General features: G+C 40.7%; 1 protein-coding gene across 1 annotated transcript in view; it reads left to right on the plus strand.

Moving 5' to 3' along the window:
• Positions 1 to 24,246, plus strand: part of cdh7a (cadherin 7a) — a 155,308-nt gene that overhangs the window by 6,664 nt on the left and 124,398 nt on the right. The window lies entirely within an intron of this gene.

The raw sequence follows: 24,246 nt of genomic DNA on the forward strand, positions 1-24,246 counted from the left end.
CTATGAGACTTGAAATTAAGCTCAAGTGCATCCTGTTTCCATTGATCATCCTTGTTTCTACAACTTGATTGGAATCAACCTGTGGTAAATTCAATTGACTGGACATTATCTAGAAAGGCACACACCTGTCTATATAAGGTCCCACAGCTGACGGTGAATGTCAGAGCAAAAACCAAGCCATGAGGTGGAAGGAATTGTCCGTAGAGCTTCGAGACAGGATTGTGTCGAGGCACAAATCTGGGGAAAGAAACCAAAACATATCTGCGGCATTGAAGGTCCCCAAGAACACAGTGGCTCCATCATTCTTAAATAGAAGAAGTTTGGAGCCACCAAGACTCTTCCTAGAGCTGGCCGCCCTGCCAAACTGAGCATTCAGGGGAGAAGGGCCTTTGTCAGCAGGTAGGTGACCAAGAACCCGATGCTCACTCTGACAGAGCTCTAGAGTTCCTCTGTGGAGATGGGAAAAACTTCCAGAAGGACAACCATCTCTGCACCACCCCACCAATCAGGCCTTTATGATAGAGTGGATAGACAGCAGCCACTCCTGAGTAAAAGGCAAATGACAGCCAGCTTGAAGTTTTCCAAAAGGCACCTAAAGATCTCAGACCATTAGAAACAAGATTCTCTGGTCTGATGAAACCAAGATTGAACTCTTTGGCCTGAATGACAAGCGTCACGTTGGGAGGAAACCTGGCACCATCTCTACGGAAGACTCCATGCTGCAATCGCTGCCAAAGGTGCATCAACAAAGTACTGAGTAAAGGGTCGGAACTTTAATGTAAATTTGATATTGCAGTTTTTTTGTTTTGCTTAATTGTTATGGAGTATTGTGTGTAGATTGATGTGGGGAAAAAAACAATTTAACCAATTTTAGAATAAGGCTGTTACGTAACATATTGTTTAAAAAATCAACGGGTCTGAATACTTTCCAAAGGCACTGTATATTATATTTAATTAATTCTACAATAATATCCGTAACCAAACATTCTAAATTCATGGGGAAATATGTTGGGATTAACAGTAACTTCACTGATGATTATATATTTCACAGGGCATTGATAAACATTCCCAAAACAATTGACACAATGAAACATATAGTGTACACGAATTGGCGGGAGTTAGTGTGCAATAGAGAAAGTGTGGAGAGAGAAGTGGATATAGCGTATCTTCGCCACACACCCCTAACCTTATTCTGGTCTCTGCATTTTAAATGATGCTCGAGATACATTCCTCACACAATAACAGTAATCTCAAACATTGTCAGGATGTATCAGTGTATCAGTGTATGTATCAGTGTTAATTTTCCCTTCACCTGAAATCATGTCAGTTCAGCAACACTACCCAAACTAATAGACATGTGACATCAAGGCAGAAGGACACATTCCAAATTAGCACTGGGTACATAATAAATATTGACCAATATGGTATGTCCATTTGATGAATTGTAATATCCGTACATTATTGACCCTTGACTGAAAATGTTGAAAACTTAAAAACCTAAAACGAGGTGATGTCAGTCCGTCTACTTTAGTAGGCAATAGAAAAAAATCATGTTCTATCATGTTCTATCATCATCTATCATGTTAATTGATTGGGTTCAGACGAACCGCCACTCCAAAACTAGTGGACCAATGGAGACTCATTGTCTACGCCTCCCTCTAAACCCCCGCCCTTCACCGAAAAATAATGCCAAAACTCTCAATCGAAAAGACTGGCACTGAAAGCAAAAAAACAAACACCGAAAGCAAAGATACGTGTAGCGTAACCAAAAGGTAGTACATACAGGCAAGAGTGTAGGCAAAATCTATTCAATAGGATTGGTTGCTGGGAAAGTTTATCCAGAAACGAATTTGGATTTGTTTTCAAATATGTAAAAAATTGTCAGAGATTTGCTCTCGCTTTGAAATTATTTGCTTACAAGTTATTGGGTTTTGCTTTTGATGTCTTATTTTTGTTTACAATTCTATACATGCTTTCAATTGTTTGGTTTTTGATTTCAACATCCATTATTTCATCCGTCCTCGAAAAAATAATGTTTACATTCTCAACTTTATTTTTCAAGTTTTATTTTGAAATCAATACATATGGCGTGAAATTGACCGCATAAGGGTAAGCCCCCTTTAGCCCCCTCTTGGATCCGGGTATGACACACACACACACACGACCAAAAACACACAAACAAACAGTCATGCTTTGAAAGAGGAACTATTTGCTCTGTGAGAGTGAAGCAGGGATATGGCTACAGAGATGTGTAAATCTTGCCCAGGGGACTCACGGTGCCCTTGTGTGCACTGTGTACACACCAGAGAAGAGAGGGAATTACTAATTGTGTGTGTGTGTGTGTGTGTGTGTGTGTGTGTGTGTGTGTGTGTGTGTGTGTGTGTGTGTGTGTGTGTGTGTGTGTGTGTGTGTGTGTGTGTGTGTGTGTGTGTTCATGTGTGCATGCGTGTTTGTGTGTGTGGGACTGATGGGGGGGTTGGAAACTCGTTGGCAAAATGTTTGGGGGGAATGGAATTCAATCCAATCGTGCTTTCTCAGCTATGCACCTTTTAAAGCCAATGTTCCAGTGTTCACAGAGACCGCATTCAACACTCCCCATGTCTGATTGGATTGAATCCCAGCCCTAGTCTAGGCTACAGAGTCAACAGGGTTAAGTGGAATAACATAACGTAGGCTACCATCAAGTTTATATACACAGCAGCACCAACTCACAGGGCTGAATTCAGTCAAATCGGCATTGCAGTAGTTTAGCATGTTAACATATCGCTTCTCTTGTGGCCAAATCAAATCTTAGAGCGATATTGGGTAGTTTCAAAGCACCAGGCAGACTCCCCTCACAGGAAGATGCTTCAGAGTAAGTCATATGTGTGTAAATCACTCCTCAGCTTGATCTCTCCACCCGCTGCTTCAAATTGCTATCTTTTCGTTGGCGCAGCTGGCTAAGACGTTATCAACAGGGCGGTGACGTGTGCAAGACAGACGTCGCTAGATCCAGCCCAAGGCTGAGTTGTTGAGGGAGGAAGAAGTAATGATAAGCAAACAGTGTGATGCCTGTTACCTGTGCATGCATGACTGCTTGAGCAGGATTCTGTTGGCTGATATAAATAAAGATTTGACATTGCCAAGACAGGTCAGGAGAAATGGAGAAGTGTGGTATCAGTCATGTCTGCCCCTCTTCTCTGTGGCCACTGAACAATAATGACTCCTATTGCAAGGGTGAGGGTGAGCAGGGATAATACATAACACGGACATCAGAGTTTCTCATAATTCCATTCAATGTTCGCAGACCTGGGTTCAGAAAGTCTTAGTTTCCTTCAAAATATGTTGATATAGCCGGCCCAAATTGCTCCCCATCTCTCCAAAATCGGGCCCCAACCCCTTGATGTTAGCATGTATGAAAGGTCTGGGTAGGTATAAAGAGTGTGATGTTAACTTTTTATGGCTGCAGGGGCAGTATTGAGTAGCTTGGATGAAAAGGTGCCCATTGTAAACGGCCAGCTCCCCAGTCTCAGTTGCTAATATATGCATATTATTATTAGATAGAAAACACTCTAAAGTTTCCAAAACTGTCAAAATATTGTCTGTGAGTATAACAGAACTGATATTGCAGGCAAAACCCTGAGGAAAATCAAAACAGGAAGTGGCATCTATTTTGAAAACTCCATGTTCCATAGCCTCCCTTTGCTGGATTTAAAGGGATATGAACCAGATTCCTTTTCCTATCGCTTCCTCAAGGTGTCAACAGTCTTCAGACATAGTTTCAGGCTTTTATTTTGAAAAATGAGCCAGAACGATAACATCGCTCGCGCAACAGAGTTTGGATAGGTATTGCTTTTCCCTCTCCTACTGTGAAAGACATTTACGGTTGATATATTATGGATTATATATTTTAAAAACAACCTGACGATTGATTATAAAAAACGTTTGACATGTTTCTGTGGACATTATGGAAACTATTTGGAATTTTAGTCTGCGGTGTCGTGACCACTCTTTCCTGTGGATTTCTGAACATAACGCGACAAACAAAATAATCTTTATGGAACAAAAGGAACATTTGTTGTGTAACTGGGAGTCTCGTGAGTGAAAACATCCGAAGGTAAACAATTAATTTGATTGCTTTTCTGATTTTTGTGACCAAGCTTCCTGATGCTAAGTATACTTAATGTTTTGTCGTGCGATCGATAAACTTACACAAACGCTTGGATTGCTTTCGCTGTAAATCATAATTTCAAAATCTGACACGATAGGTGTATTAACAAAAGATTAAGCTGTGTTTTCCCATATTGCACCTTGTTATTAATATTTATTGAATGTAGCGCTATGCTATTCAGCGGTTGTTGATGACACTTATCCCGATAGGGGGATTGCAGCCATAACAAGTTAAAGCTTCCACCTTGCTTCCATTTTTATATCAATATCAAATCATTTATGGGTAACAATTAAGTATCTTACTGGAATAGTTTCAATAAAAATTGACAGAAATAGCTTTTTTAGTAAAACAATTATTTTGCAATAATTTTGCTAGGACTATGGGAGCGGTCAAAGTGGGGAGGGGAAAACTAGCTGTTATTGTTAGAGAGGTTTGGAACTCTTTGTTATTGGTCTATTAACCAATTTACCGCCTGCTGATGCCACCGGGCAAGCCGAAACTCCTGCCGATGAAAACTTGCTGATTAGAAGGTCCTGTGTAGATTGTATTGTCAACCAACAACTATCAGGAAATAAAACTGATACATTTTTTTCAGACTTTTACAGTGTTAGTTTCATCAGCTGTTGTACAATAGGATAAAAAACACAATTGTTTTGACTGCACTGGACCTTTAAGAGCCCAGTGCAGTCAACTGTTTCATTGCATGGAGTGCCAGATGGACGGGATTGCAACTAGCATATTTGAAAGAACTTTCCAGTAGTAGAGCCCCAATCCCAGTCAGGTCTGACATAAAGTCACGTGCTATCCACGCTTATAGGCTCTGCTAGTGCTGTCAGATACATTGTAGTGTAGTCACTCAAATGTACAGCAATGAGTCGCCTAGAATAGTAATAAATAAAAATCCTATGGGTGGCCCCAGCGAGAACCAAACCCACTACCCCTGGTGTTGCAAGCGCCACACAGGAATAGAATAGTGAAAACTGAATCTGACATTCTAGGTGATAATATCCAATAGCTGTGTTTACCATTTCCTGAACTCTCCAGTTGTTCAATTCAACAGGTTGTATTGCATGTATGCTGTTTAAAGAGACAATATCTATCTAATCGGTTACTAAGCACTTGTAATTCCCTGTAAAGTGAGGCTTATAAAAGAGATTAGAGGGTTCAGATAAGACATTTCCTCTTCATGCAAGTCACCCCTGCAGCGTTGCAGCATGTGGGAAGAGAGAGAGAAAGATAAAAAGAAAAGGAGTGAGAGAAGGAGGGAGAGATAAAGAGAAAGGGAGAGATGGATGGATGGAAAGGAGGCTGGATAGAGGATGAGGAGTCTGTGGGTTTATTTTTGTAATTTTAGTATTTAAAAAAAGTATTACATTTTAGATTTTCTCACCTTTTTTTACATTCTAAAAATAAATGTATACATACGAACAACAACTTGACCAACAATGACTACCTCTCATCTGTTCAGACCCGCATGCTCACACCCCCATCCCTAGTGCCTGCATTATTGCTTGCAACTTAGCCTTAAATTGTACCAGTTCGTTTTTCTCGGTTGCCCATGCTATTTCAATGTTTCAATAATAAATCATAAAAATCTTCCATTGTGTCCAAGTTTTGCTATACATTTTGTACAAGATGTGTGATGAAAAGAGATTCGTCCAGCCAATTGGGTATCGCACTACACCCCCATATGCCATGTCTTGAAATATGCAGACGGATTAAAGTAAGTTTACATTGTTTTACTTCTAACAACTTCAGGACTTTATAGCATTCCCAGAAAGCATGGGTTATTGAGTCATTATTAGTTTACACTTGAGACATGACTCTACCAGTCGTGCTTTAGCATTTGTGAAATTTGTCTTTTGTGTATAATACATTATACACATTAGTTTATACTGGATTGAGCATACATTTTTGTGTAATTTCATTCGTTTATGCTCCAACTTTCCTCCATTTTGTGCCAACATCCTTTTTAAGTCTTTGTTCCAATAATTTATATTTTTTGTTAGATTGTTAGTTGAATATGCTCTCTGCAAGGTTTTCTATATTTTCCCTATTGTCACGCCCTGACCTTAGATATCTTTGTTTTCTTTCATATTTGGTTAGGTCAGGGTGTGACAAGGGTGGTTTGTTTAGTTTTTGTATGTCTAGGGGTTTATCTTGTCTAGGTGTTTATGATTGCCTGGATTGGTTCTCAATCAGAGGCAGCTGTTTACCGTTTGGGTGGGAACCATATTTAGGTAGCCATATTCCTTGGTTATTTTGTGGGTTGTTAGTCTATGTTGAGTTGCCTGTTCTGCACTTCTCATATTAGCGTCATGTTTTGTTGTTTTGTATAGTTTGTTCAGTGTTCTTTCATTAAAGAAGATGTACGCTTACAACGCTGCGCCTTGGTCTCCTCTATACGACGATCGTGACAGAATAACCCACCAAATAATGACCAAGCAGCATGTGAATGAGGAGCGGACATCCTGGACCCGGGAGAAAGATGAGTGGAGGACATCCTGGACCTGGGAGGAGGTAATGGCAGGGGACAAGACCCTGCCATGGAAGCAGGTGGAGATAGCACACCTACATACCCTACATTATTCATCTCATATGTATACGTATATACTGTACTCTATATCATCTACTGCATCTTTATGTAATACATGTATCACTAGCCACTTTAACCATGCCACTTTGTTTACATACTCATCTCATATGTATATACTGTACTCAATACCATCTACTGTATCTTGCCTATGCCGCTCTGTACCATCACTCATTCATATCTTTATGTACATATTCTTTATCCCCTTACACTTGTGTCTATAAGGTAGTAGTTTTGGAATTGTTAGCTAGATTACTTGTTTGTTATTACTGCATTGTCGGAACTAGAAGCACAAGCATACACTCGCATTAACATCTGCTAACCATGTGTATGTGACAAATAAAATTTGATTTGATTTGATTTATTTGATTATTTAGTGTTCTTTCTTTATTAAAATAAGTATGTATTCATATTACGCTGCGCCTTGGTCTCCTCATTATGACGAACGTGACACCTATCATATGAACATCCTTTTCTGACTTAAATAAGATGACCTCAAGGTTGCTCTTATGTCCAAAAGATTTCAAATCGAAATGTTGTGATATATGTATTTGACTATTGGTCAGTCCAAAATTACTTTTTAAAATTCTGTCATGGACCTAATTGTAATTTGTGGTTTCTATGTCTATAGTTTTCCATGTGGACCAATTTATCAGTGAATTCTGAAATCTATCCAAGGATTGTTGCATAAGGTTGTTTTTAGTGAGTGGTATTGGTTCTTGTAGAAGAAATGACATTTTCTTCCATGTTGTTATAGTGTTCTTAACTATGAAGTTGCTAGCTTTATCTTTTGAAAATCGATTCTGGGGATGAGAATGTGCATCTTCAATATGTACAGATTGTTCCTCTTTAGGCACTAGCCACACAATTCGACAATTACTTATCCACTAGGGGTGTTGTGGATGCATATATGTTGCAAGTAAAAGCCTTGGTTAGTGAGTTGATACAATTCCAAGTTTGGAAGGTTAAAATATTAAGCAAATTCCTACTTGATCCGAAAATGTGGTTGGAGGCTTTGTAATGTAGGGTGTGACGGAAATGCAGAGCCTCCGGAAGAATGCAGAGGCCAAATCAAGCTCTCTACCGTATCGCTAGCTGTGCACCTCTCAAATATAGCTCCACATTGACATGTTTGGTTGCAGTAGGTGGGGGCAGTACATCCTGTATAAACACAATCTTCCTTGACAACTTCCTTCACAATAGCTCTGCTCTGCTCCGCTAAGCGTATGAAGTATGAAAGCCCTGAAGTCTGCTGAGGCTGCATCGCAGTAAATGCTGTATCGCAGTTGGAAGATTCCCAGAATCAGGAGGGAATAAGCAGGAATTCTGGAATCTTCCAACCATGATTTTTTGGGAAAACCGGGGAATTTTAGAGAAGCTACTGAACATTGGTTCAGTTGATCCAAAAGGTGTAGAAAGAAACATTTATTTGAAACTAAACTGCAAATCTTTAAGAATGAAATTTGCCTAATGATTGGTGAATTGTGGTTGGTTTGGCCCAGAGAGACCACAAACCTTTGGGTGAAAATCAGCAGACACTGTGGATCTCAAGACCAGACACTATATACACTTCCAACATGTCTTGCTTTTTCAGTGCTATAACACAATTAACATTTAAAGGCAACGTGTCCGTGTTTGCAGAGACTGCATTAACAGTAAACACTGCATATGTTTGCTCATTCAGAAATGATCTTTACATTTCAACTGCACTACAATGCAGATCTTCTGCGCTCTCTCCCAAAGGATATCCGCAATAAAGGGACAGTAATTCTAGAATGGTGTTATCTTTGGATAAAGACTAGTGATAGCTTGTACATGATTAAACATCTTCTCACAATAACGTTGTTTCTCTGGTATTATTTCAACTTTTGTCTTTGAATCGTAATAGAGCGCGAACCTCTCAGATGAACAGTTGTGTTCAACGTTCATTCTGTTTGAACTTGTTCCTGACTAAGCGTTTGGCTTAAAAGACTCTGTACTACACTACCTAAAAGCTTTCACTCACTCTAGCCCCCTAGAGACACTGTTGGAGGATATTCTAAGACTATGACTTTTGTCACTTGAAGTAAGGTTATATCCATCTGAACTGCAATAAATTTTAATGGAGCGCTGAGGTGGTTGAGTTTTGTTCTGAATGAAAATCTTCACTTTATTGGTCACATAGTTACATTCTGCCATATTTTGTACTTATATCATCAGTTCCACTGAGGAGAAAAGATGGAGAGTTCTTGTGAAGCCAAAGGTCATACAAAACTGTTTACTCTGTTTATTTTCTTTGGTTGTTGTTGTGATGTATAATGCATCTGCAAGGTCTCCCTCGAAGAGCAGCATGCAGAAACGTTGCTGCCATTGCCTTTCATTGGAGCTCAGGTTGATAAAAAAAAAAAAAAATCACACCACACACACAGACATGCACACACACACACACACACACATGCTCCTGGTTCCCCCTACGAACCCAAGCACAATAGATTCCATGCTGACACAATGCTACAATGTTTCATGGCTCCAACCTCTCTCCCTCTCTTTCCATTCTTCTCTCTCTTTCTGTCCTAAAGACATGGCTTCTACATGGCAATCGGAATGTATTCAGATCATTGACTTTTTCCACATTTTGTTACGTTACAGCCATATTCTAAAATTGATTAAATGCTTTTTCCCTCATCAAAATACACACAATACCCCATAATGACAAGGCAAATACAAGTTTTTAGAAACTGAAATATCACATTTACATAAGTATTCAGACCTTTTACTCAGTTAAAGCACCTTTGGCAGCAATTACAGCCTCAAGTGTTCTTGGGTATGACGCTACAAGCTTGGCACACTTGTATCTTAGGAGTTTCTCCCAATCTTCTCTGCAGATCATCTCAAGCTCTGTCAGGTTGGATGGGGAGCATCGCTGCACAGCTATTTTGAGGTCTCTTCAGAAATCGGGATCAAGTCCAGGCTTTATATAATGTTTACATACCCTGCATTACTCATCTCATATGTATATACTGTACTCCATACCATCTACTGCATCTTGCCTATGCCGGTCGGCCATCGCTCATTTATATATCTTTGTGTACATATTCTTATTAATTTCTTTACACTTGTGTGTATAAGGTAGTTGTTGTGAAATTGTTAGATTACTTGTTAGATATTACTGCATGGTTGGGAACTAGATGCACAAGCATTTCGCTACACTCGCATTAACCTCTGCTAACCATGTGTATGTGATAAATAAAATTTGACTTGATTTAGTTGGGCCACTCAAGGACATTCAGAGACTTGTCCCGAAGCTACTCCTGCGTTGTTTTTGCTGTGTGCTTAGGGTCCTGTTGGAAGGTGAACCTTCGACCCAGTCTGAGGTCCTGAGTGCTCTGGATCAGGTCCTCAACTGGTAGCTTCATTAAATAGTACCCGCAAAACACAAGTCTCAACATCAACAGTGAAGAGGCGACTCTTGCTGGCCTTCTAGGCAGAGTTGCTCTGTCCTTCTAGGCAGAGTTCCTCTGTCCAGTTTCTGTGTTCTTTTACCCATATTAATCTTTTATTTTTATTGGCCAGTCTTAGATATGTCTTTTTCTTTGCAACTCTGCCTAGAAGGCCAGAATCCTGGAGTCGCCTCTTCGCTGTTGACATTGAGGCTGGTGTTTTGCGGGTACTAATTAATGAAGCTGCCAGTTGAGGATTTGTGAGGCATCTGTTTCTCAAACTAGACACTCTAATGTACTTGTCCTCTTGCTCAGTTGTGCACCGGGGCCTCCCACTCCTCTTTCTACTCTGGTTAGAGCGAGTTTGCTCTGTTCTGTGACGGGAGTAGTACACAGCGTTGTACGAGATCTTCAATTTCTTGGCAATTTCTCGCATTGAATAGCCATCATTTCTCAGAACAAGAATAGACTGACAAGTTTCAGAAGAAGGTTCTTTGTTTCTGGCCATTTTGGCCAAATGCTGATTCTCCAGATACTCAACTAGTCCAAAGAAGGCCAGTTGTATTGCTTCTTTAATCAGAACAACAGTTTTCAGCTGTGCTAACATAATTGCAAAAGGGTTTTCTAATGATTAATTGGCCTTTTCAAATGATAAACTTTGATTAGCTAACACAGCGTGCCATTGGAACACAGGAGTGATGGTTGCTGATAATGGGTCTCTGTATGCTTATGTACATATTCCATAAAAAATCTGACATTTCCAGCTATAATAGTCATTTATAACATTACCAATGTCTACACTATATCTGTGATCAATTTGATTGTTATTTTAATGGATACATTGTTTTGCTTTTCTTTCAAAAACAAGGGCATTTCTTAAAACCTGTTTTTGCTTTGTCATTATGGGGTATTGTGTCTAGATTGATAAGGAAACTTAAAAAATATACATATAACATTTAATCCATTTTAGAATAAGTCTGTAACATAACAGAATGTGGAAAATGTACTATGTTTCACCTCCTCTGTCAAATGACCAATTTGCCTGTTGTGCATACCTATAGCAATTATATTGTTCCTTTCTCCCTGTGAGCCTTCAGAAATTCCACTGGAAGCCCAAATGCTTTGAACCTTGAGGGTGTCCTCTTGATCTAAAGGTTAAGATTAGGATTCACGAGCCGGAAACCAGGGTTTAAATCCCACCAGTTACAGTAGGGTAGTATTTATTACTGCACACCATAGACAATAAAGTGAGTGTTTCTTATTGGACAAGTCCAGGTACTCCCTCCCCTGTTTTGGACCATTTGGACCATTTTCTTTCATTTGGTGCCTAGTCTTACATGGCCAGCCTTCCTAATCCTGTCTTATTTACTTGACTATTGGCTCTGAGTAGAAATGATGTTTCCACTCAGAAGATGCTTGTGTTTTGTTCGTTTTTTTTGTTTTTGTCCGTGTCTGTTTTCCTATCATGTCGGACAACGTTTTGGTTGCCATTTGTTTTGTATCATATGCATGCGAGCTTATTGCAAGTCAGAATTATTTTGGAACTTCACCCATGTAAAATATTTTATTGTTTTGATAAGTGGCAACCCATCACTAGCTTCCATATTCCACACCTTTTATCATCTTTCTGAAAGGAGAATTTCTCTAGGCTTTTGAACAGTACTGTGATTAACATGGGCTGACATGGCTACCCTCACAAGTTAGACACAGGGTTTTCAGACAAGTTTCCCGTATGCGAATTTTTTTCTCACATGTTTATTTAGACCACTCCCATCCAGGGACCAGGGACCAGAGGACTAGTGCCTCTTAACACTCCTGAAGACATTTTTTTTATTTAACAAGGCAAGTCAGTTAAGAACAAATTCTTATTTACAACGACAGCCTACGAAAAGGCAAAAGGCAAAAGGCCTCCAGCAGGGACAGAAGATTAATATATATAAATATAGTACAAAACAGACATCACGACAAGAGAGACAACAAACCACTACATAAAGAGAGACATAAGACAACAGCATAGCAAGGCAGCAACACATGACAACACAGCATGGTAGCAACACAAAACATGATACAAACATGTTGGGGCACTGATAACAGCACAAAGGGCAAGAAGGTAGAGACAACAATATATCACGCAAAGCAGCCACAACTGTCAGTTAGAGTGTCCATGATTGAGTCTTTGAATGAAGAGATTGAGATAAAACTGTCCAGTTTGAGTGTTTGTTGCAGCTCGTTCCAGTCGCTAGCTGCAGCGAACTGAAAAGACGAGCGACCCAGGGTTGTGTGTTGTTTGGGGACCTTTAACAGAATGTGACTGGCAGAGCGGGTTTTGTATGTAGAGGATGAGGGCTGCAGTAGATATCTCAGATAGGGGAGTGAGGCCTAAGAGGGTTTTATAAATAAGCATCAACCAGTGGGTCTTGCGACGGGTATACTGAGATGACCAGTTGACAGAGGAGTATAGAGTGCAGTGATGTGTCCTGTAAGGTGCATTGGTGGCAAATCTGATGGCCGAATGGTAAAGAACATAGCCGCTCGAGAGCACCCTTACCTGCATACCTATACATTATGTGTCCGTAATCTAGCATGGGTAGGATGGTCATCTGCATCAGGCTTAGTTTGGCAGCTGGGGTGAAAGAGGAGTGATTACGAAACAAAGTCTACATGTAACTTTAGCCTGCAGCTTTGATATGTGCTGAGAGAAGGACAGTGTACAGTCTAACCATACTCCCAAGTACTTGTATGAGGTGACTACCTCAAGCTCTAAACCCTCAGAGGTAGTAATCACACCTGTGGGGAGAGGGGCATTCTTCTTACCAAACCACATGACCTTTGTTTTGGAGGTGTTCAGAACAAGGTTAAGGGTAGAGAAAGCTTGTTGGACACTAAGAAAGCTTTGTTGTAGAGCATTTAACACAAAGTCTGGGCTAGCTGAATATAAGACTGTATCATCTGCATATAAATGGATGAGAGAGCTTCCTAATGCCTGCGCTATGATGTTGATGTAAATTGAGAAGAGCGTGGGGCCTAGGATCTAGCCTTGGGATACACCCCACAGTTCCATTCCCCCGAGATTAGGGAGACCTTGAGAAGTACTCCCTATGCCCTCATGAATTCCTCAGAGGCCTAGCCAGGTCGGTCCAAACACAGATGAACTGTTCTCGGTATCTTTCTTCAGCCCCCACATACAAATTCAAATCCCGAGCTACGCCTTGCTCAGACAGTCTGTGTTTTTCCACTATACAGATACATTGTTTAACCAAAATCTGACTAAAACTACACACATCATCAAATTATAATTTTATGATTCTAATCAATTTCATACAATTATAAGGTTTCAGAGTGGAATTATTGAATCATTATCTTTCAACATTGAAATGATTTTATCATGATTAAAGAGCTCAGCCATGTGCTTCTTGTCATTAACAACCACACCAGCAACATTAAGGGACATGAACAGCTGTAAGGAGGAAGGTTTATTCTCCAGGTCTTTAACAGTTTTCCAGAACTTATTGGTGTTAGACCTACAGAGAGAGAGATGCTCCTTAAAGTAACAAACTTTTGCCTTCTGGGTAGCCTAAATGCACTTATTTTTCATTTGCCTGAACAAGAGCCAGTCAGCCTGCGTGTGCTGTTCCTTTCGCCAAACAGGGGCTGAACCTGTTTTTAATTCTCATTTTATTTATGTTTGTTAAAACTCCTTATGGCTGCAATCCCGATTTGACAACAGCCGGTCAAACTGTAGGGCGCCATTTTCAAAACATCAAAAATCTCATAATTAACATTCCTCAAACATACATGTCTCTCATACCATTTTAAAGCTATTCTCGTTGTTAATCCCACCACATTGTCCAATTTCAAATATGCTTTACAGCAAAAGCACCACAAATGATTATGTTAGGTCACCACATAGCCACAGAAAAACACAGCCATTTTTTTCCAGCCAAAGAGAGGAGTTTCAAAAAGCAGAAATAGAGATAAAAATTATTCACTAACCTTTGATGATCTTCAACAGATGACACTCATAGGACTTCATGTTACATAATACATGTATGTTTTGTTTGATAAAGTTCATATTCATCCAAATATGAGTTTACATTGGTGTGTTACATTCACTAGTTCCAAAAATTCACAGTCACTTGTTCCAAAAATATCCTGTGATTTTGCATAGCCACATCATTCAACAGAAATACTCATCATAAATGTAGATGATAATACAAGTTATACACATGGAATTATAGATACATCTCCTTAATGCAACCGCTGTGTCTGATTTTTTTTTAAATTAAGGAATAAGCCAGTCATGCAATAATCTAAGACGGCGCTCAGAAAAATTCACCTCACTGAACTGAATCCATTCATCTCCACTCGACTCTCAGCTGCCCGACATACTTCATTAATTTGGGCACCAGGCATGTCCGTATAGCCTCTCCCATATACTGTAGCTGCCAACAGGCACAGTGGTCTTACAGCTCCAAGGGTAAGAGCAAACAAAGGCTTCTGGAGTGAGCATGACTGCTGATGACATTTCCACACACAGCTCAAAGGCAAGTCACACAGAGACAATGAGAGAAGGCTTTCTCCACATAAGATATGAGCAAAGACATTTTTCCTATTGAATCTTCACTGCGGTTTGATAGGCTCTTATATGATTGTATTATACAGTGCCTTGCGAAAGTATTCGGCCCCCTTGAACTTTGCGACCTTTTGCCACATTTCAGGCTTCAAACATAAAGATATAAAACTGTATTTTTTTGTGAAGAATCAACAACAAGTGGGACACAATCATGAAGTGGAACGACATTTATTGGATATTTCAAACTTTTTTAACAAATCAAAAACTGAAAAATTGGGCGTGCAAAATTATTCAGCCCCTTTACTTTCAGTGCAGCAAACTCTCTCCAGAAGTTCAGTGAGGATCTCTGAATGATCCAATGTTGACCTAAATGACTAATGATGATAAATACAATCCACCTGTGTGTAATCAAGTCTCCGTATAAATGCACCTGCACTGTGATAGTCTCAGAGGTCCGTTAAAAGCGCAGAGAGCATCATGAAGAACAAGGAACACACCAGGCAGGTCCGAGATACTGTTGTGAAGAAGTTTAAAGACGGATTTGGATACAAAAAGATTTCCCAAGCTTTAAACATCCCAAGGAGCACTGTGCAAGCGATAATATTGAAATGGAAGGAGTATCAGACCACTGCACTGTCGTTTAAAGTTTGCCACAAGCCACCTGGGAGACACACCAAACATGTGGAAGAAGGTGCTCTGGTCAGATTAAACCAAAATTTAACTTTTTGGCAACAATGCAAAACGTTATGTTTGGCATTGTCTTAGTGTTTTGTGTTTTCGTTATATATTTTGGTCAGGCCAGGGTGTGACATGGGTTTACGTGTTGTGTTTCGCATTGGGGTTTTATAGGATTGGAATTGCTATGATTAGGGGTGTGTCTAGTTAGGTTTGGGCTGCCTGAGGCGGTTCTCGATCAGAGTCAGGTGTTTCTTGTTGTCTCTGATTGGGAACCGTATTTAGGTAGCCTGAGTTTCGCTTTGTATTTCGTGGGTGATTGTTCCTGTCTCTGTGTAGTGTTCATCAGATAGGCTGTAATAAGTTTCACGTTCCGTTTGTTGTTTTCGTATTTATTAGTTATTTCATGTATCGTCACTTTTTTCTTCATTAAAGACATGAGTAACCACCACGCTGCATTTCGGTCCGACTCTCTTTCAACAAACGAAGAACGCCGTTGCAGGCATAAAAGCAACACAGCTCATCACCCTGAACACACCATCCCCACTGTCAAACATGGTGGTGGCAGCATCATGGTTTGGGCCTGCTTTTCTTCAGCAGGGACAGGGAAGATGGTAATAATTGATGGGAAGATGGATGGAGCCAAATACAGGACCATTCTGGAAGAAAACCTGATGGAGTCTGCAAAAGACCTGAGACTGGGACGGAGATTTGTCTTCCAACAAGACAATGATCCAAAACATAAAGCAAAATCTACAATGGAATGGTTCAAAAATAAACATATCCAGGTGTTAGAATGGCCAAGTCAAAGTCCAGACCTGAATCCAATCAAGAATCTGTGGAAAGAACTGAAAACTGCTGTTCACAAATGCTCTCCATCCAACCTCACTGAGCTCGAGCTGTTTTGCAAGGAGGAATGGGAAAAAATGTCAGTCTCTCGATGTGCAAAACTGATAGAGACATACCCCAAGCGACTTACAGCTGTAATCGCAGCAAAAGGTGGCGCTACAAAGGATTAACTTAAGGGGGCTGAATAATTTTGCACGCCCAATTTTTCAGTTTTTGATTTGTTAAAAAAGTTTGAAATATCCAATAAATGTCGTTCCACTTCATGATTGTGTCCCACTTGTTGTTGATTCTTCACAAAAAAATACAGTTTTATATCTTTATGTTTGAAGCCAGAAATGTGGCAAAAGGTCGCAAAGTTCAAGGGGGCCGAATACTTTCGCAAGGCACTGTATGATTGTCAATGCTTGCTTGTTCTTTTGAAAGTCTCAAAGAAAAGTGTAATCTCAAAGACTGTTTTCTCAGCAGCAGCGAAAGTTTAAGCCACTTTAAAGTACAATGTAATTCATCATGCGACAGTGAAATCAAATCAAATCAAAATGTATTTATATAGCCCTTCTAACATCAGCTGATATCTCAAAGTGCTGTACAGATACCCAGCCTAAAACCCCAAACAGCAAGCAATGCAGGTGTAGAAGCACGGTGGCTAGGAAAAACTCCCTAGAAAGGCCAAAACCTAGGAAGAAACCTAGAGAGGAACCAGGCTAAGAGGGGTGGCCTGTCCTCTTCTAGCTGTGCCGGGTGGAGATTATAACAGAACATGGCCAAGATGTTCAAATGTTCATAAATGACCAGCATGGTCAAATAATAATAATCACATTAGTTGTCGAGGGTGCAACAAGTCAGCACCTCAGGAGTAAATGTCAGTTGGCTTTTCATAGCCGATCATTAAGAGTATCTCAACCGCTCCTGCCGTCTCTAGAGAGTTGAAAACAGCAGGTCTGGGACAGGTAGCATGTCCGGTGAACAGGTCAGGGTTCCATAGCTGCAGGTAGAACAGTTGAAACTGGAGCAGCAGCACGGCCAGGTGGACTGGTGGACAGCAAGGAGTCATCATGCCAGGTAGTCCTGAGGCATGGTCCTAGGGCTCAGGTACTCCGAGAGAGAGAAAGAAAGAAAGAGAGTATTAGAGAGAGCATAGTTAAATTCACACAGGACACCGGATAAGACAGGAGAAGTACTCCAGATATAACAGACTGACCCTAGCCCCCAACACATAAATTACTGCAGCACAAATATGGAAGGCTGAGACAGGAGGGGTCAGGAGACACTGTGGCCCCATTTGATGATACCTCCAGACAGGGCCAAACAGGCAGGATATAACCCCACCGACTTTGCCAAAGCACAGCCCCCACACAGCTAGAGGAATATCTTCAACCACCAACTTACCATCCTGAGACAAGGCCGAGTATAGCCCACAAAGATCTCCGCCACGGCACAACCCAAGGGGGGGCACCAACCCAGACAGGAAGATCACGTCAGTGACTCAACCCACTCAAGTGACGCACCCCTCCTGGAGTAATATGATCAAATTTGTTGGTTCTAGTCAGGATTCTAGCAGCCGTATTTAGCATTAACTTAAGTTTATTTAGTGCTTTATCCGGGTAGCCGTAAAGTAGAGCATTGCAGTAGTCTAACCTAGAAGTAACAAAAGCATGGATACATTTTTCTGCCAAATTTTTAGACAGAAAGTCTCTGATTTTTGCAATGTTACATAGATGGAAAAAAGCGGTCCTTGATATGTTCGTCAAAAGCGAGATCAGGATTCAGAGCAACGCCGAGGTCCTTCACAGTTTTATTTGAGACGACGGTACAACGATCAAGATTAATTGTCAGATTCAACAGAAGATCTCTTTGTTTCTTGGGACCTAGAAGAAGCATCGCTGTTTTGTCCAAGTTTAAAAGTAGAACGTTTGCAGCCATCCACTTCCTTATGTCTGAAACACAGGCTTCTAGCGATGGCAATTTTTGGACTTCACCATGTTTCATTGAAATGTACAGCTGTGTGTCATCCGCATAGCAGTGAATGTTAACATTATGTATTCGAATGACATCCCCAAGAGGTAAAATATAGAGTGAAAACAATAGTGGTCCTAAAATGGAACCTTGAGGAACACTGAAATTTACAATTGAATTGTCAGAGGACACAGAGACAAACTGATATCTTTCCGACAGATAAGATCTAAACCAGGCCAGAACTAGTCCGTGTAGACCAATTTGGGTTTCCAATCTCTCCAAAAGAATGTGGTGATCAATGGTATCAAAAGCAGCACTAAGGTCTAGGAGCACGAGGACAGATGCAGAGCCTCGGTCTGACACCATTAACTTGTTGACGCTACCCATCCCGGTAGCGGGATAATTGTCATCAGCAACTGCTGAATAGCATAGCGCCACAGTCAAATAATATTACAAAAAAAACGTCATATTCATGAAATCACAAGTGCAATATAGGAAAACACAGTTTAGCCTTTTGTTAATCCACCTGTCGTCTCAGATTTTGAAATTATGCTTCACAGCGAAAGCAATCCAAAGGTTTGTGTAAGTTTATCGATAGCATAACATAACATTATGTACACTAAGCATTAAGTAGCTAGGTCACGAAAATCAGAAAAGCAATCAAAAAAATAATATACCTTTGATGATCTTCGGATGTTTTCACTCACGAGACTCCCAGTTACACGACAAATGTTCCTTTTGTTCCAAAAATATTATCTTTATACCCAAAATACCGACGTTTGTTTTTCGCGTTATGTTCAGAAATCCTCAAGACAGAGCGGTCACGACAACGCAGATGTATATTCCAAATACTATCCATAATGTCCACAGAAACATGTCAAACGTTTTTTATAATCAATCCTCATGTTGTTTTTAAAATATATATTTGATAATATATCAACCGAGTGTGTAGGTTTTTCAATAACAGCTGGAGGAACAATGGCGGCTTTACTCAGTTGCGCAAAACTCACTCTGAGAGTCCCCACCTATCCACTTATGCAATGTGATCCTTCATGCTAATTTTTCAAAATAAAAGCCTGAAACTATCTGGTTGATATCCCTTTAAATGGAGGATAGGCATGCACGGTAACAGAGAGGTTTCAAAATAAGAGGCACTTCCTGATTGGATTTTCCACAGGATTTCGCCTGCAATATCAATTTTGTTATACTCACAGACAATATTTGTACAGTTTTGGAAACTTTAGAGTGTTTTCTATCCTAAGCTGACAATTATATGCATATTCTAGTTTCTGGGGCTGAGAAATAGGCAGTTTCAAATGCGTACGTTTTTTAGCCAAAAATGAAAATACTGCCCCTACACGCAAAAGGTTAAAAGATAATTTACCACCTTCACAAGTGCAGTCTCAGTGCTATGATGGGGTCTAAAACCAGACTGAAGCGTTTCGTACACATTGTTTGTCTTCAGGAAGGCAGTGAGTTGCTGCGGAACAGATTTTTCTAAAATTTTTGAGAGGAATCGAAGATTCGATACAGGTCGATAGTTTTTAAAATACTTTCTGGCTCAAGGTTGGGCTTTTTCAAGAGAGGCTTTATTACTGCCACTTTTAGTGAGTTTGGTACACATCCAGTGGATAGAGAGCCGTTTATTATGTTCAACATAGGAGGGCCAAGCACAGGAAGCAGCTCTTTCAGTAGTTTAGTTGGAATAGGGTCCAGTATGCAGCTTGAAGGTTTAGAGGCCATGATTATTTTCGTCATTGTGTCAAAGGATATAGTACTAAAACACTTGAGTGTCTCTCTTGATCCTAGGTCCTGGCAGAGTTGTGCAGACTCAGGACAACTGAGCTTTGGAGTAGTACGCAGATTTAAAGAGGAGTCTGTAATTTGCTTTCTAATGATCATGATCTTTTCCTCAAAGAAGTTCATGAATTTCTTACTGCTGAAGTGAAAGCCATCATCTCTTGGGGAATGCTGCTTTTTAGTTAGCTTTGCGACAGTATCAAAATGAAATTTCAGATTGTTCTTATTTTCCTCAATTAAGTTGGAAAAATAGGATGATCGAGCAGCAGTGAGGGCTCTTCGATATTGCACGGTACTGTCTTTCCAAGCTAGTCGGAAGACTTCCAGTTTGGTGTGGTGCCATTTCCGTTCCAATTTTCTAGAAGCTTGCTTCAGAAGCTTGCTTCAGAGCACGTGTATTTTCTGTATACCAGGGAGCTAGTATCTTATTACAAATGTTTTTTTGTTTTTAGGGGTGCAACTGCATCTAGGGTATTGCGCAAGGTTAAATTTAGTTCCTCGGTTAGGTGGTTAACTGATTTTTGTTTTCTGACGTCCGTGTGTAAGCAGAGGGAGTCTGGAAGGGCATCAAGGAATCTTTGGGTTGTCTGAGAATTTGAAGCATGACTTTTGATGTTCCTTGGCCCAGGAGGCCTGTAAACAGTAGCTATAAAAAGTGATTGAGTAGGCTGCATAGATTTCGTGACAATTTCTTTTGTAAATTGACATTTGCTATCGTAAATGTTAGCAACAACTTCCGCCTTTGCGGGTACACTAGTGTAACCAGGAGGTGAGGCCTCATTTAACACAGTAAATTCATCAGGCTTAAGCCATGGTTCAATCAGGCCAATCCATCAAGATTATGATCAGTGATTAGTTCATTGACTATAACTGCCTTTGAAGTGAGTGATCTAACATTAAATAGCCCTATTTTGAGATGTGAGGTATCACGATCTCTTTCAATAATGGCAGGAATGGAGGAGGTCTTTATTCTAGTGTGATTGCCTAGGCGAACATCGCCATGTTTAGTTTTGCCCAACCTAGGTCGAGGCACAGACACGGTCTCAATGGGGATAGCTGAGCTGACTACACTGACTGTGCTAGTGGCAGACTCCACTAAGCTGGCAGGCTGGCTAACAGCCTGCTGCCTGGCCTGCACCCTATTTCATTGTGGAGCTAGAGGAGTTAGAGCCCTGTCTATGTTGGTAGATAAGATGAGAGCACCCCCCCAGCTAGGATGGAGTCCGTCACTCCTCAACAGCCAGGCTTGGTCCTGTTTGTGGGTGAGTCCCAGAAAGAGGGCCAATTATCTACAAATTCTATCTTTGGGAGGGGCAGAAAACAGTTTTCAACCAGCAATTGAATTGTGTGAGACTGCTGTAGAGCTCATCACTCCCCGGGAGGGGGCCAGAGACTCTGCTGTAGAGCTCATCACTCCCTGGGAGGGGGCCAGAGGGTAGCCTAGTGGTTAGAGCATTGGGTAGCCTAGTGGTTAGAGCGTTGGACTAGTAACCGAAAGGTTGCAAGTTCATATTGACAAGGTACAAATCTGTCGTTCTGCCCCTGAACAGGCAGTTAACCCACTGTTCCTAGGCCGTCATTGAAAATAAGAATTTGTTCTTAACTGACTTGCCTAGTTAAATAAAGGTTAAAAAAAAAAGACTCTGCTGTAGAGCTCATCACTCCCCAGGAGGGGGCCAGAGACTCTGCTGTAGAGCTCATCACTCCCCGGGAGGGGGCCAGAGACTCTGCTGTAGAGCTCATCACTCCCCGGGAGGGGGCCAGAGACAATTACTGGATGCCAACACATCTTTCTTGCTGGTTTACAGGCTGAAGTTATGTTGCGCTTGGTGTCCTCTGACTGTTTCATCCTAACATTGTTGGTACCGATGTGGATAACAATATCTCTATACTCTCTTCACTCGCCAGTTTTAGCTTTAGCCAGCACCATCTTCAGATTAGCCTTAACGTCGGTAGCCCTGCCCCCTGGTAAACAGTGTATGATCGCTGGATGATTCGTTTTAAGTCTAATACTAATGTAATGGTAATGGAGTCGCCAATGACTAGGGTTTTCAATTTGTCAGAGCTAATGGTGGGAAGCTTCGGCATCTCAGACCTCGTAACGGGAGGAGTAGAGACCAGAGAAGGCTCGGCCTCAGACTCCGACTCACTGCTTAATGGGGAGAACCGGTTGAAGGTTTCTGTCGGCTGAATGAGCGACACCGGTTGAGCATTCCTACAGCATTTCTCTCCAGAAGCCATGAGAAAGTTGTCCGGCTGCGGGGACCGTGTGTCACTGGTGGCCTGAATTGGTTCCCAATCAGAGACAGCTGTTTATCGTTGTCTCTGATTGGGGATCCTATTTAGTTTGCCATTTTCCATTTTGGTTTGGTGGGTTATTGTCTATGTGTAGTTGCATGTCAGCACTCGTGTTTATAGCGTCACGGTCGTTTTGTTAGTTTGTTTAGTGTTCTTCGTGTAAATGAAGAAGAATATTCTGTTCACGCTGCCCCTTGGTCTCGTCATTATGACGAACGCGACACCGTGCGAGGGGATTTGTACCAACGTTACAATCTGTACTTACTTTTGACACAGACGCTGTTTTCATCCTTTCCTACACTGAAATTACCCTTGCCTAATGATTGCATCTGAAGCTGGGCTTGCAGCACAGCTATCCTCGCCGTAAGGTGATCGTTCTCCTATATATTATGAGTACAGCGACTGCAATTAGAAGGCATCATGTTAATGTTACTACTTAGCTTCGGCTGTTGGAAGTCCTGACGAACCCTGTCCAGCTAAAGCGTCCGGAGTGAAAAAGTTGAATGAAAAAAAAGTTGAGTGAGGGAAAAAACTAAAAAATATAAACGGTAATTAAAAAGTAAAAAACGTAAAGTTGTCTGGTAGCTAAGTAAGGTTGGCAACAAAACGCACAGCAACACTTAAACAAGTCTGCAAGTTGTGACCTGAAATGATGCAAAAACAGTGTGGATTCCATCAGTATTTACCGACTTCAGGTACCTTTTGAACCTTCCAGAACTTAAATATATTTATCTTGGTAGAAACTATGTCATGGTGTTACTTGTGTTATTATTGCTTACAGAGGTGTCATGCCCTTCCAAGGTGCAAACTTAGGAAAGATATGCTAGGCAGGACATTAGATATTGTAGTGTGTGCAAACTGTGCCATCAGTGGAGGAGGAGAGAAAGTGTTGAGTGACACACAGGATATGATTTGATTTTAGCTGCCGATGATTGACAGGACTCACAGGAAGTAAGTTTGTAAATGTATTTAATCAAGCTATGTAGCCTATTGATTCCATCTTGATGAATAAATTATTATAAAGTGTTTTGTTGTTTCTATATAATACTAGCCACCTAGCAATTATTTAGCTAACCAGCTAAATAGGTTCCCAATCGCCTAACCTCATAACCAAGCCATTTTAGGCTATTAATCAAGTAAAAGTATTTTGTCTAACTATCTTAGCTGGCATGCTTGCGGGCAAAGTTGCAAGACTTTAGAAAATACAAAAATTGCTTTAATTCCTAGGTTAAGATACTATATACCGGACATAAAAGTTTGTAAAACAACAAACCAGAGTCAAAGTCCTCGTCCCCACTGAAATCTAATTATCATAAGAAAAAAATCCCCATAAAAATCTGTACATTTTAGCTAGAGATATCAGTTATTTTTCTCAATCCACAGCATTCGCTGGTTTCTCACTTCCGCATCTGCGGTGCATGGTGACAGAGCTAGAGCTCTTCTCACAAAATCGTATGTAGTTCCGAACTGTTTTGTCCCCTCTATGGAAAGATGAGACTCTCGCGAACACGATGGTATTCTCCATGTTGCTCTTACGACCCGCACAAGCTTCTTAGAACTCGTCTGAATTCAGTACAACTGATCTGCCAACTTCTGTCTATAGCATCCAAACAGTTTGGGCTGTACACTAATATGACCCCTCTGTGGAAACGTGAGACTCTCACAAACACGTACACGCCCACAGGCCTCACAAGACTCGTCTGAAAAATGTTATGGAAGTACTGTTCAGTGCCAAAAATAAGGGATTAAATACGACAACAAAAAATACAATATCTCTAGGACAGACACTTCAGAACAGATTTTGTTTTGATTTGTTTGTGGGACTATCTGTTGTTCCGTGTAGTGAATTTGTTATTCAATGCATTTGTATGGGCTAATAGCAGTAAGGCCACACATTTTCTTAATCAAATAAATGTTTTATATTTTGGGGGGACAC

This window comes from Oncorhynchus kisutch, linkage group LG30 (genome assembly GCF_002021735.2).
Source record: "Oncorhynchus kisutch isolate 150728-3 linkage group LG30, Okis_V2, whole genome shotgun sequence".
Taxonomy (NCBI): domain Eukaryota; kingdom Metazoa; phylum Chordata; class Actinopteri; order Salmoniformes; family Salmonidae; genus Oncorhynchus; species Oncorhynchus kisutch.